The sequence below is a fragment of the Struthio camelus genome, chromosome 3 (genome assembly GCF_040807025.1).
Source record: "Struthio camelus isolate bStrCam1 chromosome 3, bStrCam1.hap1, whole genome shotgun sequence".
Classification (NCBI taxonomy): domain Eukaryota; kingdom Metazoa; phylum Chordata; class Aves; order Struthioniformes; family Struthionidae; genus Struthio; species Struthio camelus.
This window is the reverse complement of record NC_090944.1, coordinates 112,246,273-112,259,587: the sequence shown is the minus strand read 5'-3', so window position 1 is coordinate 112,259,587 and position 13,315 is coordinate 112,246,273. Positions and strand designations below refer to the sequence as shown.

The 13,315-nt window shown below is 39.9% G+C and overlaps 1 long non-coding RNA gene across 2 annotated transcripts in view; it reads left to right on the top strand.

The window, feature by feature from the left end:
- The window catches only part of LOC104140269 (uncharacterized), a 41,066-nt gene that overhangs the window by 19,353 nt on the left and 8,398 nt on the right, over positions 1-13,315 (top strand). The gene's annotated exons all lie outside the window — the stretch shown is intronic.

Genomic DNA, 13,315 nt, shown 5'->3' with positions numbered 1-13,315 from the left:
GCAAACACGGCAGTGCCATCAGGGCTCAACCTCACTGGCAGTGGTGCCCTGGCGGTCCTGCTCTCCAGGAAGTGAAGCAGCACCAGCAGCCAACCCGCTGCTGTCCCAGCACAACCTGCAAGAAGCCACCACAGCCGCTGCGTATTTGTCTCATCCTGGCGCTGGTCGCTGCCTCCGGCAGCCTGTGCATGGCTTTACCTTCCCCTTTTATAGTCCCCAGCGTCTCTGAACGACCTTCTTAGTTTAAATACCAGGCTCAAGTTGCAGTTGCCTCCCAAAGTCTTTCAGATGCCCTTTTCCAGAATGCTGAATCTTTGCTAATCAAGCATGTGAAAGCTTGTGTGCATCCTTCCATTTCGCACTATACTTCTCATTCTGAAAAACACAGTTTGATCATACAGAAAGATTTGCACTTTTGCTAGCTTGCATAATGTTATCACAAGTTCACATATTTGGTAATTTTCCTAAGGTCTCAGCTCTTGGCACACAGCAAGGTTTTGGCTTTCTGTTTTTTTAAGAGCATTTCTAGCCTGTATGGAAGTAGAAGGGGAAAGTCAGAAAATGAAATGCTATGAAATGAATGCTATGAAATGAATCCAGAAAATAAGGGACAACCTAAACCAGAATCCACGGTTATTATTTTTAAAAATACATGATGTCAGACCATGTCAAGATTTTTGAAGGCTTGGTGTTGGCAATACAAAATCTTTCTCTAATTCTTCACGTCTGGAAAGAGATATATCTGTACTGCAAAAGAACAGCAATAGAGATTTCGTTCTCATCCTGTTATCATCCGTCACCACTGTGCAAGGCACAGACGCACACACCATTTCAAACTGTCTGGGCCACATCCTTATTTAGAGAATAGTCTCAGCTTCCTTGTACTTTTGCTCTGTGCATGCTCATGCCATGCAACACATTAACATAACAGCTGACAGAATTAATCAGCAGTAATAGAAGCACTTGCATGACTTGACCCGTATAATCTATTTGAGGACATCTCTCTCTTGCCCGGTCTTTCACTCCCCCTGTTCTTTTATGTCTACCTCATTTATTTTTACCAGTCATCTGCAGGGCAATTTAAACATACTGGAGCACTAGTGTGATTACTGAACTACACAGTAAAAGTTCCTTTTGGCAGTGGCTTTTGTACAGAGCTGGTCAAATATATACGTAAAGCCATTCTTGGACAGTCTTTTTTTTTCTAAATAAAGCTCTATATCAGAAAAATGCCATTGGGTTGAAGGGAAAAAAAAATAATAAAAAACAAACCTAGTTTATTTTAGAGGGAAAAAAAAGGCAAAGAAAAAGGTGAAAGAGGAAATAAAGGTAAGAAAATCTACCTATTTCTTGGAAACAACCACAAGAATTCTTATGCATGACAGGAGATGTTACTATTTTATCCTGGTGTGTTTTGTTATTAAAGAAGTGTATTCAATTTAAAGAAAGTAAAATGTGCAGACCAGGACAATGAAAATTTTTACAGACCTGTGGGCCTTCCATACAACAAAAGATATAAATGCTTAATTTATTTTCACGTGTAAGTAAGTGAATGATGAGAACATGAGTAACTGAGCAAAGGTAGAAAGGACCATCTTATCCCTTAAGAACAAGAAGAAACAAAGGAACAGTTAAGGTTATAGATATAGAGCAGATAAAATGATGGTTCTCTCCTGGACTGACAGTGGAGATGAGGCAAATCAAGCCTCATGGTCACTGCCAGAGTACAATAACAGGAAGTTCCTTCTCATTAAGCTACACATTTGCTTGGTTTTCCCTGGGAAAACTTATGTTACTGCCTGAAGGCTTATTCCAGCAGATTTGTAGGGGTGGAACCACGTGAGGATTAATACTGCACGCTGACCATCCTGCATTTCATCATCTGACAAGCTCTGAGAGTATTTCTCCAGCACTGCACTAGCTCTTTCTACTCCCATGGGTGCCGATGACGTTCGGGATTGTGACTGACATGGAGAAGAGAGGAAAAGGATGCCTTTCTGCCCCATCTTCTCATGCACAGGGTGCCACTGTCTAAACATTATCAAGAAAGTTAAAGTACAGGCAGATGTAATTTTAAAAATTTGAAAGTATGCAAATATACATTCAAACAAGACATGGCCCACGAGTTCTGGCTAGCCGTCCTTTAACACACTTGCAAATTTTGGGGGCTCCCGGATTAGGCAATTACAAGACTACTCCCATTAAATCAGCTAATGATTGTAAGATTCATTCTCCAGCTGAGTTTGAAATGTTCCTGAAATGTTCACTTCCTTCATCCCACAGTATGGTGTTATATCCCACTTGCACAATTTTTGCCTATGGAGGTACCACAGGGAGACAGGTGAAGATGAATAAATTACACCAGTGACTTGTTAAGTTCACTTCCTACTTATGTGGCCTGTATACCATCCACTTCCAGATGGCAGCTTTTCCAATTGTGTTTCCATGATAAATGTGTTCATTATGTCTCTGACTTGTTACGTGGCAGAAGGCCTGTGGAGCTGTCCAGAGAGCACTGTGTTGGGCAGCAGAGAGGGCACCGTTTCTGCTGGCTGGCTCTGCAAGGAGGCTAAACTTCATCAGAAAATGTGCACGTTTAAGTCAGTTTCTAGAAATAAATGCATTTCCTTGAAACATGCAAGTCTTAACACCAGTGAATCTTCACTATTAGTGGGCTGCAAAAAGCAAATCTGAAAGCTTTTTGTTGTTTCTTAACTGAGCCCAAGTAAAGGGAAAGGACAGCTGTTACAGATAGGCAAATTCAGAATGGCTGGGAGAGGGTTGTCTTTGTTTCTGAGATTTTCCTAAGTACCTCCTGACAGGCTTTAATGGCAGCTCTCACCTGAGCTAATTAGATTTGTTAGAAATATCCGATATTGTGGATAGACACTGTAGTGTCTCATTAAATGTTTGAACCAAACCATTCGTTAACTTAAGAGGCTCTGCAGCAGCTGAAGGACGGGACTACTCTGCCCTGCGTACCCTTCACTCGTCTCCAACAACTCCTGCTCTCCGTTCATCCACTGTCTTTCCTAACGCCATCCTGACACAAGTTCTGCAATTCTTTATAAAATATCAGCAATTAGGCTTCAAGGTTTCATGAATAGGCATCTATATTTTTATATGCTAACTGATTTAATTTGCAGATCCATACGTTCAACATAGTGGTGTTTCTCTAGTTGCTTGTCTGCATTTTAGTGAAACAATGGAGCTAAGGAGGGAAACTTCTGATAAAAGTGAACTGACTGGCAAATTTTCAGCTCTGCTATACATAAGCTCTTCACACTGTGCATTGTTAACCTGTGGAACTCCTTTTCACAGGACACTGCAGATGCTAAAAATTTACATCGTCTCAAAAAGTGGGTATCCACTAACATATAGAAGAAAATCACCTGTGGGCTGTTAAAAGCACAGCTTCTGGGGCTGGAAGAGTTGGAGCCACAAATTGCTGGAGGTAGAGGAGATTTTCTAGGGAAGTCCTTAAGCTCTTCCCCAGCATCTGCTATTGGCCACTGTCCATGGGAGGATATGGAGTGAGACCACATAACCTCTGATTAGACCTGCTCCCCTTTGCTTCTCAGCAGATGTAGCAAATAGGAAAGTTCTACAGGTATTTTAGTTTGCAAGGGTGAAAGGCTGTTTTAAATGCTTTCCATATGCAGTCATACAATGGCCAGTAATAGTACTTTTGACCTGTGATGTTTTCTTTCCTGAAGCCAGTTCTTGGTGGTTCTGCTGAGAGAGCAGAATGTGGATCCACAGGAGAGGTCCAGCACTTCCTGAGATGATTAACTGAGAAACTGAGGGAGTCTTGACCGAACATATTCAGGAAATTTCACTTGCCTCAGTTCTATGGAAAAAGAGCTGGCTACCAAGAAATCAGCTGGGAGGCCTGATAGTTTACAGATAAGACACGGAAGAGTATGAGATTATTCTCTATACGATGGAAAACAGAAAATAACTGGCAAGTCATGACTACCAAAGAGAAAAAAAATCAGTAAAATTCTCAAAGCTGGAAGATTCAGACAGAAGCAGTATCACAAAAACTGCAGAAATAACCCTTGACATTCTAAATATAGTAAACAGAAGAAAAAAGGAAGTTCCTGACAAAAATATTCACTGGGAGCAAAGTATTGTAAAAAGTTGAAAAGGGAAGCAAAAAGAAAAAATTAAGGACAGTGGATTTAAGGACTGTGAGAAGAGGTGTTTAAGCATATTGGGACCAAAAGGAATACTAGTCATTTTATGGATTTATTGGAATAAATGGTCAAATTTGAGAAAATTGTCACATTTTCAACAACAATAAACAAGCAACAATGTTTGATCTTAGTGGGAGGCTTGGACAGTTTCCATTCAAAATTTTTATCAGAACTGACTGAGCACCTTTCTAAGCTACCTCTTTGAGAGGTTTTGGGTTGTGGGTTTTTGTTTTTCTTCAGCAGTTCTCGAAACGTAGGGGAAAACCTGGGAAGAAAGCCTGGAAATCATTAAGTTTTGTGCCAATATTTAAAACAGGTAGGTACGATAAAAACTATTACATGGGTAATTATTTCTGAATCTTCACTGATGTATCTAAATATCTCTCATCAGTCTTTAAGGGTATATCCATATTGCACAGTGCAGCTCTGTGCTGAGATATTATCTCAGTTTCAGGAACAATATAACTGTATCAGTGCAGCCTCTGCCCTATTTTAATTAGCCTGGGCATACCACTGTGCTGATGCAGCTAAACTATTCCCATTTCTGGAGCTGGTTCAGTTGGAGTTATGTCAGGTATTGTAGCATATTTTTGTATTGCACCATGAAGACACAAAGCCTAGACTCCATATGTCTGGCCATGTAGTATATTGCTCAACAGAAGGGTCATACTTGTACCAGTAAAGAAAACTTCCTATTGGAATAACAGGCAACAATACAACATAAATCTTGCTAGCTGTCCTTCCAGCAGGGTAGTTTTTATTTGTCTCCAGCAATCGTGCGCTTGCACTGTTACAAACAATGAAATATGAGCATTCATGTAAAATATGGTTAAGACATTGTCACCATACCATCAACTGCTTTGCATGAGACTTCTTAGCGCAGATGAAGTCAACAAGAAGATGCCAGAACAGCATGATGATTTATGCACAAAGAGCCAAAAACAACAACAAAAAAAGTTGTCAGAAAACCGACTATAAGAAGAGGAAAGAGAAACACTGAAGACACAGAAAATCATCACACACGCTTGAGCATGGTTTGCTAAAGAATACAAAATGGGATCTCTTGTCTTTGTATCATTTTGTTTTTCTTCTCTGCAGCTGGATTTTTTAATGATTTCTCTTGGAATCTTATGGGATGTCTTCCACAGTATCTGCCCTGGAAGCTATTATCTTAATTGAATAGATAATTCACACAACCCACAGACTAGTACTCGGACTTGGCTTTCCCTGCTGCCAGCTTTTCTTTTTCCCCATTAGATTTTCTTCCTTCTTTAGTGCCACGCTCCTCATCTTTCTCTCCTCCTCCCTGCTGTGCAAATATGTTTCTTTTCTGCTCTCTCTAAAGCTCCCCAAGGCTGAGCGGGAGATCTGGGATCCCACGGAGAGTCCTCAGGCTGCTTGCACACACCAGAGCGGTGGCTCTGGCAGGGCCCCTATGGGGCCTGCCAGCACTGCCGAAATCCAGCCCTGTGGAGGTACCCAAGCTAGCACCCAGCAAAGCCTTGTGGCCTGAGAAGCATGATCGGTTATTCCCAGCAGAGCGAAACATTAGTATGTCCATCCTGCTCCTTGAACCCTACATTTCCTACTGCCCCGGATACCCTCAACAATATCTGCCCTTGTGCTTCTTTGCCTCTTTCCTCAACGTTCATGAGCTTTCGCCACTAGTTATGAAATATGTCTCCAACATCCCTGAATGCACACGTAAAATCTTAAGAACAAAGAGCCAAAGGAAGAAAGAAGAAGAAATGAAAAGTACTGCCTGGATCTGTAGTTCCTTCAATGGAAGCGGAATAGTAAGGTAAAAACTGAGGGAAAGCCAGGAATATTTTTATCTTGAATTTTTGGCTTTCCTACCCAAGTGGACACCCTAGTCCGCTTCACTATGAGATTAGGGAAGGAGGAAATACCGTCTTCATTGTTAGCTCCAGAATTTGCAGAGAGAAGCTTAACTCCTTTTGTAGAAGGGCTTTTGTGTGTATATGTATGGTTTTTTAAAGTCTTTGGCAACCTACCATCACTACAATAGATTCACTGCAAACATATGTATCTTATTAGTGAGTTATATTGTCCCTCTTTACCTTCCCTCATCAAGTCAGTGGTATCAGGTTCTGGAATTAATTTGATGTCCTCTTTCTTCACACCAATTGCAATAAACCAGTCCTTCTCAGCTACTCAGGTAATATTTTGAGAGTAATATTTCTAACTCTTACCACTTGAGGAATTTTTTTTTAGCTCTGGTTCCTAGAGTCCTTTAGGTTTCATTTTAAAATGAGTTTGCCCTTGGGATTTCAGAGAAAAGTTGAAAAGAATTTGAAAACTTCCAATGATCCAAAGCAAACAAAAAGAATTGCACATCTGTTATTTTTATATCTCACGATTTTTAAAACAATCTAATGATTTTTGCGGTCTGACTTGTGCGTTCTGCATGCATAGGGCTAGTCCTGTTCCAGTTACTGTTGTGCTGAGAGAGCATTTAGTTCGCGTGCCAGAATTCTGCCTCTTCTTTGGGAAGAATCCTTTTCTCGGGAAGTGACTGCCAGGTGGTTCGGGGTTCTGCCCTGTCCCGTGCAGCAGGACCAAACACTAAGCAACAGCAGCTCCAGCTGAAGGAAGGAAGATGTTCGCTCTTCTGTCAGTAAATAAAGATGAAATGTTATCTATGAATTTTCCGTCCATGCTTCTGTACTTCTTCAAGACCTACCTAACAACATGAGTCTCATGTGCTGAGATACTTTCTTCGCTCTGTGAAAAGTTTTGAAACATTTATCAAACAAGGATGGACCGTTTCTTCAATTTAGATCTAAATTTCATGGATCAAAAAATCTTACTCCTGATTTACGTCTTTTAAAATGAGGAAATAATCAGGTTTATGATATCCTGTTTTTCTCTCGACTTTTTTCTTCTTGACAAGTGAGGTCTTGTTACAATTCTGTAGCACAAACCAGGGTCCATTACAGCACAAGCTGTTCATTTATCTGTCCCATGAACACCCACGTACTGCCAAGTCTCTACTCTAAGCCAGTTCCCAATACACACTCTGTATTATGCAGCCCAGTACACACACATAGTTGAAGTAAAATTAAGTTTTTTCCTGCATTCTTTGCACGTATTGCGTATCTCCAAGTTTCATACAGCTAAGAGACAAGTTACTCCAAAAACGAAGGTGCTAAAAATATCTCGGCTTAGGAACTGAAATAGAATCTACATATTGCAGCTTTTTTCCTCTAGGTATATATCCTTCTTATCAAGAAATTGTAATAAGACTCCTGCACATACATAACAACATTACAAATAAAAGAGTAGCACAAATATTTTTTATAATCATTCACTGTGTCAGATAGCATATACGCAGATATCTGGCTAATAATCATTGGAGGACATGGAATAATACCCCCTCAGTTCTCACATTAATATAAAACACTGAACCAAAAGGAATCTAGAAGACTCTCTCTTCCTCGCTTTCACAAATTAAGTGTACAGCGTGCCCTTTCTGGAAAATACAAACCACATTTTAAATGTTTAGTCATAATGAAAAACAGCAGGCCAAAGTCTGCCTGCTCCTAAGTGTGTGTGCTGTGGAGAAAAGGAATAAGGACTGTTTCCTCTATTTCTATGTCTCTTGTGAGAGAGCTAAAATCTCTGTGAAATGGCTGCATTGAAGAGCAGACACTCCAGGCTCGGTGCCCTGAGGTCCAGCTCTGTGGGTTGCGTGATTGCTCTGGATCTCAGCTTCCATTTCATCTTATCTGTGGCCCTGGCAGAGATTAGGGAAAAAACTCCAATCAATCACACCTTCAACCTGAGCTTTTGTACATGAGCAAAATAAAGTCAGCGAATCCAAAGCTCGAGGCTGGAGAGCTGTCAGATGTCCCTGAAGATAAATTGCATATGGGCACTCCTAGCATACATCCTTAGTTATGTGGGTTATTAGGTGGAGGGAGGAGCACTGCTCTGTCCCACTGCCCGCTGTGCGCCACTGTGCAGCTGTACCGATGAGAGGATCTACCAGACTTCACTGCTGCCTGTGCTCTTGCAATGTGCCTGGGGCCATCCCATCTCACTGCTTCCTCTGAGGAGAAAAGGCCTGGAGGTACTGCAGAAACAGTCATCTTCTGCCCTCAGCAGAACTGAATGGTCTGCAAAATGGTGAAGCAGTGGCAGTTGCTGTCCATGGAAGAATGTTTCTAATCATTTTTAAAAATTGAACAGGAATATAAAATACTTGCAGCTAATATACCTGTGAGTTAGCCAAACTCACTGGAGAGAGACATATCCTTTTCTCTCTTTCTAAATCCATATGATTTTCCTCTGGATAAGACAGCCACAAACTGTACTTACATGCACTTTCCCAACAGTAATTAAATTTGCTTGCATTATGCTCACATCCTTTTTGGATCCATTTTCTGAAAACATTCTGCAAGAAATACATCTTTTCAAGATTGCTTATCAAAAGCAACTGTTGTAGAAATTTTCAAAGAGAAAAAATGGGGTTTGTAGAGACAATTGGGTAGGATGAGACAAGATGATGTCCTACACAGGTATTGCTAGATAACAAGTCAGATGTCAGACTGGCACTGCTAAAACAAATAACTGCCAAGAGCTGATACACAAATGACCCCCTTGCACTGGAAAGTCTGTCTATGCAGAAGTCCACCTCTCACATCTGCAGTATATTTTAGAACTGAAAATACTCAGTGATGACATGGAAAAGGAAGAGAAACTGAGCTAAAGATGAATAATTGATACCATTGCCTCTCAGGGAGAATAATAGCTTTTTCAGGTTACGTATAAAGGCCATGAAGGACTGTGACTGACAAGGCAGAAATATCGTTGTGAGAGAACAACTTGTTACCTCCTCCCCATAACAACTTTAAAACTGTAAAGAGGGCAGCGCACTGAAATGTGAATGCAAGCTACTTGAGGAACAGTTTGGAGATATGGAAAGTCAAAGGTAATGTAATGCTGACAAGCAGAGCACGCAAAGAAAGAAAACGCTCCCTCAGTTTGAACACATTATACCACTTTCCAAGAGCTAACAGAAGAGAATACTGAATTCTCCAAAAGATACCAGCATGGAAGGAGGAGAATTTTATTTTGTTTTCTAGGAAGCTCAACAAATCCAAACACAAGACCTTAAAACAATAGAAAGGTACAATTTATAAGACCATTCAAAAAAAAGCTCCAAGAATTGCACCCAATCAGTCATAAAACAGAAGTAAGTGGTATGACTGGTGCATCCAGATCAAAACTCCAGATCACATAATTCAAATAACAACTGCAGTTATTCTGCTAGCGTAGAAAAATTTCTTGTAAAACATGTTCTTCATAATAATTTGAACAGAGCGTATGTTCACAACCTATGGGCAAGAAGAACCTATCGGGGGAAAATGATAACTGCATTGTAAGTACAAATAAATACATAGCTTAGCTTGCACAATATGGGCTGCTGAAACATGCTTAGATTTGCATGCACCAGAGGTGGATCCAGGTTCCAGTGATTTTTAATGCAGTATTAACTGGCATAGCAGACATCACATTGGTCTCACTTATTTGTCCATGGGAGCAAGCACAAGGAATCTATTGTTTAGCCAGACCTTCTACAGTGGATTAAGAGAATAAAAATTAGGTTGTTGTCAGGGTGGCTGTTTCAGGGAATTCATTGGCATGATTATGACATCAGGAAGGCAAAGCACAATGAAAGATTTTATCTAACCATTGTCTTCCCAGCCTTGTATGCCAGGTAACATGTTTGCATGCCAGGTAATATTATCTGTTTGTCTTATTATAACTATATAGCACTTTGTCATTGTAGACAGATCTGCCTTAAAATGAGGTTAAGGGTTACATCTACACTCAGAAGGATTTGGAAGACATCTATATGTAAAAGGAAATCTTGGAAATGGGAGCTTTAGGGAAATGCTAAATATATAAAATAAAGCTAAGCAAAGAGTTCTTAGCATGTCTAGATAGAAGATCTGGTAGTGAAAAAAGCTCATGGAGATTTGATGCTTAGGGCTTCACTATACAGGGGGATATTGTGCAGTAACAGAGCCTGTGAATTTATAGAACACTAATTATTCTGCGCTAGGTTCCTGCTTGGACATTACTAATGCATAATAAATGCATTAATGTACCACAAATGTACCTTACTCTATTTTTAAAGTCAAAGTAGTAGCTTTTTTATGAATACAAAAAGCTAAGATGTTGTCTTCAATGACATCAAGATTGGCAGGAGGGAAAAAGAAAGGGTGGTGTGCAGAGAAATGCCTGATAACTGAACTAAAACTGGTAACTAAATTGATATCTCACCCTATATCCTAGATGAAAACAAGGCGTCTGTAGTACTCACCACAGGTATTGAGGAGGGTTCAGTATGAAACCACTTACCTGTGGCTGACCTCATCTTTGCTGTCCAGCAGTAAATGTTCAGTGCTGTACTTCCATTTCATTTTCAAAATGAGAAAGCTAATGTGCAATGAAAAGAGCCCAGTGTTTCATCTCTAGTGCTAGAAAGGCATATTTCTGCTGTGTGCTTGATCTCCCTTGCATAAACTTTGTGGGGCAAGCAAAGCATTGAAGATACACTGAAAGGGTAAAGGAGGTAAAGTTAGTCATTAGTAGGTATTTTACAGGTCTGATCCTGTCTTAAAAAAACAGAGAGTAAAACTAGCTGGTGCCTTTTCTTCACTGATACTTACAGTGCCTTTTCTTCACCTATATTTTACAGTGATATAACAATCTCACTACCATTAGTTGTCTTATTGTAGAAACCGTCTTTGGGGCTGAGAAGGTAAGGGGCTTAGATAACGTGAACTACTAGGGACACAGCGCTCTAGAATATGAAATGGGACAGAGTTTTTCTAGGTAGCAGTGCTATTTCAAAACTCCATAATCCAACCCGGAATCCAGCAATAGCTTTCCACAAAGTCATACACATGTCTTCATGCAGCATCTTGCTTTAACTCACTGCGGTTCCCAATGAAAAAAAAAAATTGTGCTGTTAAAGACAAACTATATCGTGTTTCAAAATATTTCTCGGACAGATTCTGACTGGTACTGCCCGATGAGGAGTGAACCACTGTTTTGAAAGAAGATATGAAAAAAATAGGTAACTGATGAGTCGACAGCCAGCAGAGAGAGAGGAGCACTTTTGCTCGCAGAATAACGCCACAGAAAGGACTGCAAGAATCACTAGGGATATTAAAAGCAAACAAACAGGCACTGGAAATTTATACCTAGCATTTAGTTGTGACTTCAGTCATGACCCCTTAAAAGGAAGGAAAGACGAATAAGAAACCCTAAGGTCCCTGTGATATCATTTTAATCTATACTATGTGTGCCACCAACTACAGTTAGAACTGTAATTGGAAATAGGGGTGGGGAAGTTTGAGGACTGTGAAGGAATCTGCCTCTTATAGAGCTATTCATGCATGCGGTGAAAGCGACTGAGAACCTCACTTGCAGAATACCATCATTACTCCCTTAGTAACATACCCAGAAAAGTTGCATTTGCTACATATTCAGCTCCATGGCATAGACTCAGTCACGATGATTTTCCAGCACAAGTAAGCACCTGGAAGAAAGAAAGAGAAATAAATTAAACTAACACAGATTAGTAGGTGGACGTTAAATTCATTTGCTGTTAATTTTTTGCATGTCCACAACACAATGTCTGAAACGCAAAACTCCGTCTGTGTTTCGCAGATTTAGAGTCAGATTATCTTGACAGCTGATGGCAATCTCAGCATTAACTTGGCAGATTTGGGAAGAGGAAAAAAAAAGGCAGAAAAAAACCCAGAGCTAAATTTAAACAGTGAAAGTCAAAAATAATACCATTAGGACATATAGCGTCCTGGTAAATTTTTCTGAAATATGTCTCTCCAGCAAGCAGGCAAACATGGCTGTACAGACTTTGAAATCTCTTTTAAATAGCAATGGGAAGCATTAGTCATTACATACACAGAAATATAATTGTATGAATTAAATTGAATTGAATTCCTGATGGAAGGTTATCTTTGCAATAACAGGCATAAACACTTAAATAAGATTGTAGTTTTGTCATTGACTTCACAGAAATCAAAATTTCATCCTTAATCATGTTTTTAAGTGAAACTATATGGCCTAATTCAAAACTTACTCAATCCATCAACAAAAGAAAAGACTGCAGTTGATGCCAGTCAATTTAGTGCAAGTAGTTGGAAAATCAACAATGCACAAAAGAGCTACTGGAAATGCTCGCGATTGTTTCCTATCCTTTCTAGAAAGCTTCTAGAAAGCCTGTTTTCCATTCTATATAGTTTTTACTTTATGAGTTATTCAGAAATATAGTGGTAAGCATGGGTGAAATAAAAGGAGAGTTTTGTTGCTGAATTAAATGGAAGTCTGTCACATTTTCATTGGACGTAGGCTCAGTCCTTTCCAGAGCAGCAAAGCAGAAAAGGTTAAGTGAATAGGCAACATGGTATGGCTCAGGAATGTTCTTTGCATGAATATTGTTCTTGTGTGCTTCCTGTCTGCTAGACACAGCCCTCGTTTTTTGGTTCATATAAGTTATTCAAGAATCTCCTTATGTCTTAATTGATTTTTAATAAATAACACTAAGCGATATTTCTTTAATTGCTTACCTGATATTTTTAACTGATCCGAGAAACATTTAAAAATCACATTCACAGGTAGAGGGTGTGGTGCCATATTCGGTAACTTTGCTTTTCTTATTATTCTTACGCAAATTTGCCCTTCTTTTGTAAGAGACGATGAAGAGGCACACACACTTATTCCAAATAAGTACCACAATTTGAGGGTGACGCTCAGTAGCCAGCCCTGAGTCCATTTTCACATTGAATGTCCCTGACTTCCCCGGGATATTCTCGTGCAAGGCCATGCGCCAGAGATGTTGTCCGCATCAATCACAGCCAATTCTTCCTCATACAGCAGTGCTGGTGGGTTACGACTGATAAATAACAAGCGGTCAGTGCCAGAGAATGCCAGCACGTAACAAAGGCTGTATGAGGTTAAAATAGTGGGATTTTGCTTGCAACTGTCCACAGTAAATACACGTAAGTTCATTTTTTTTACTTAGTTATCTATTCATCCACCTGTTCTCCTGAGAGTGC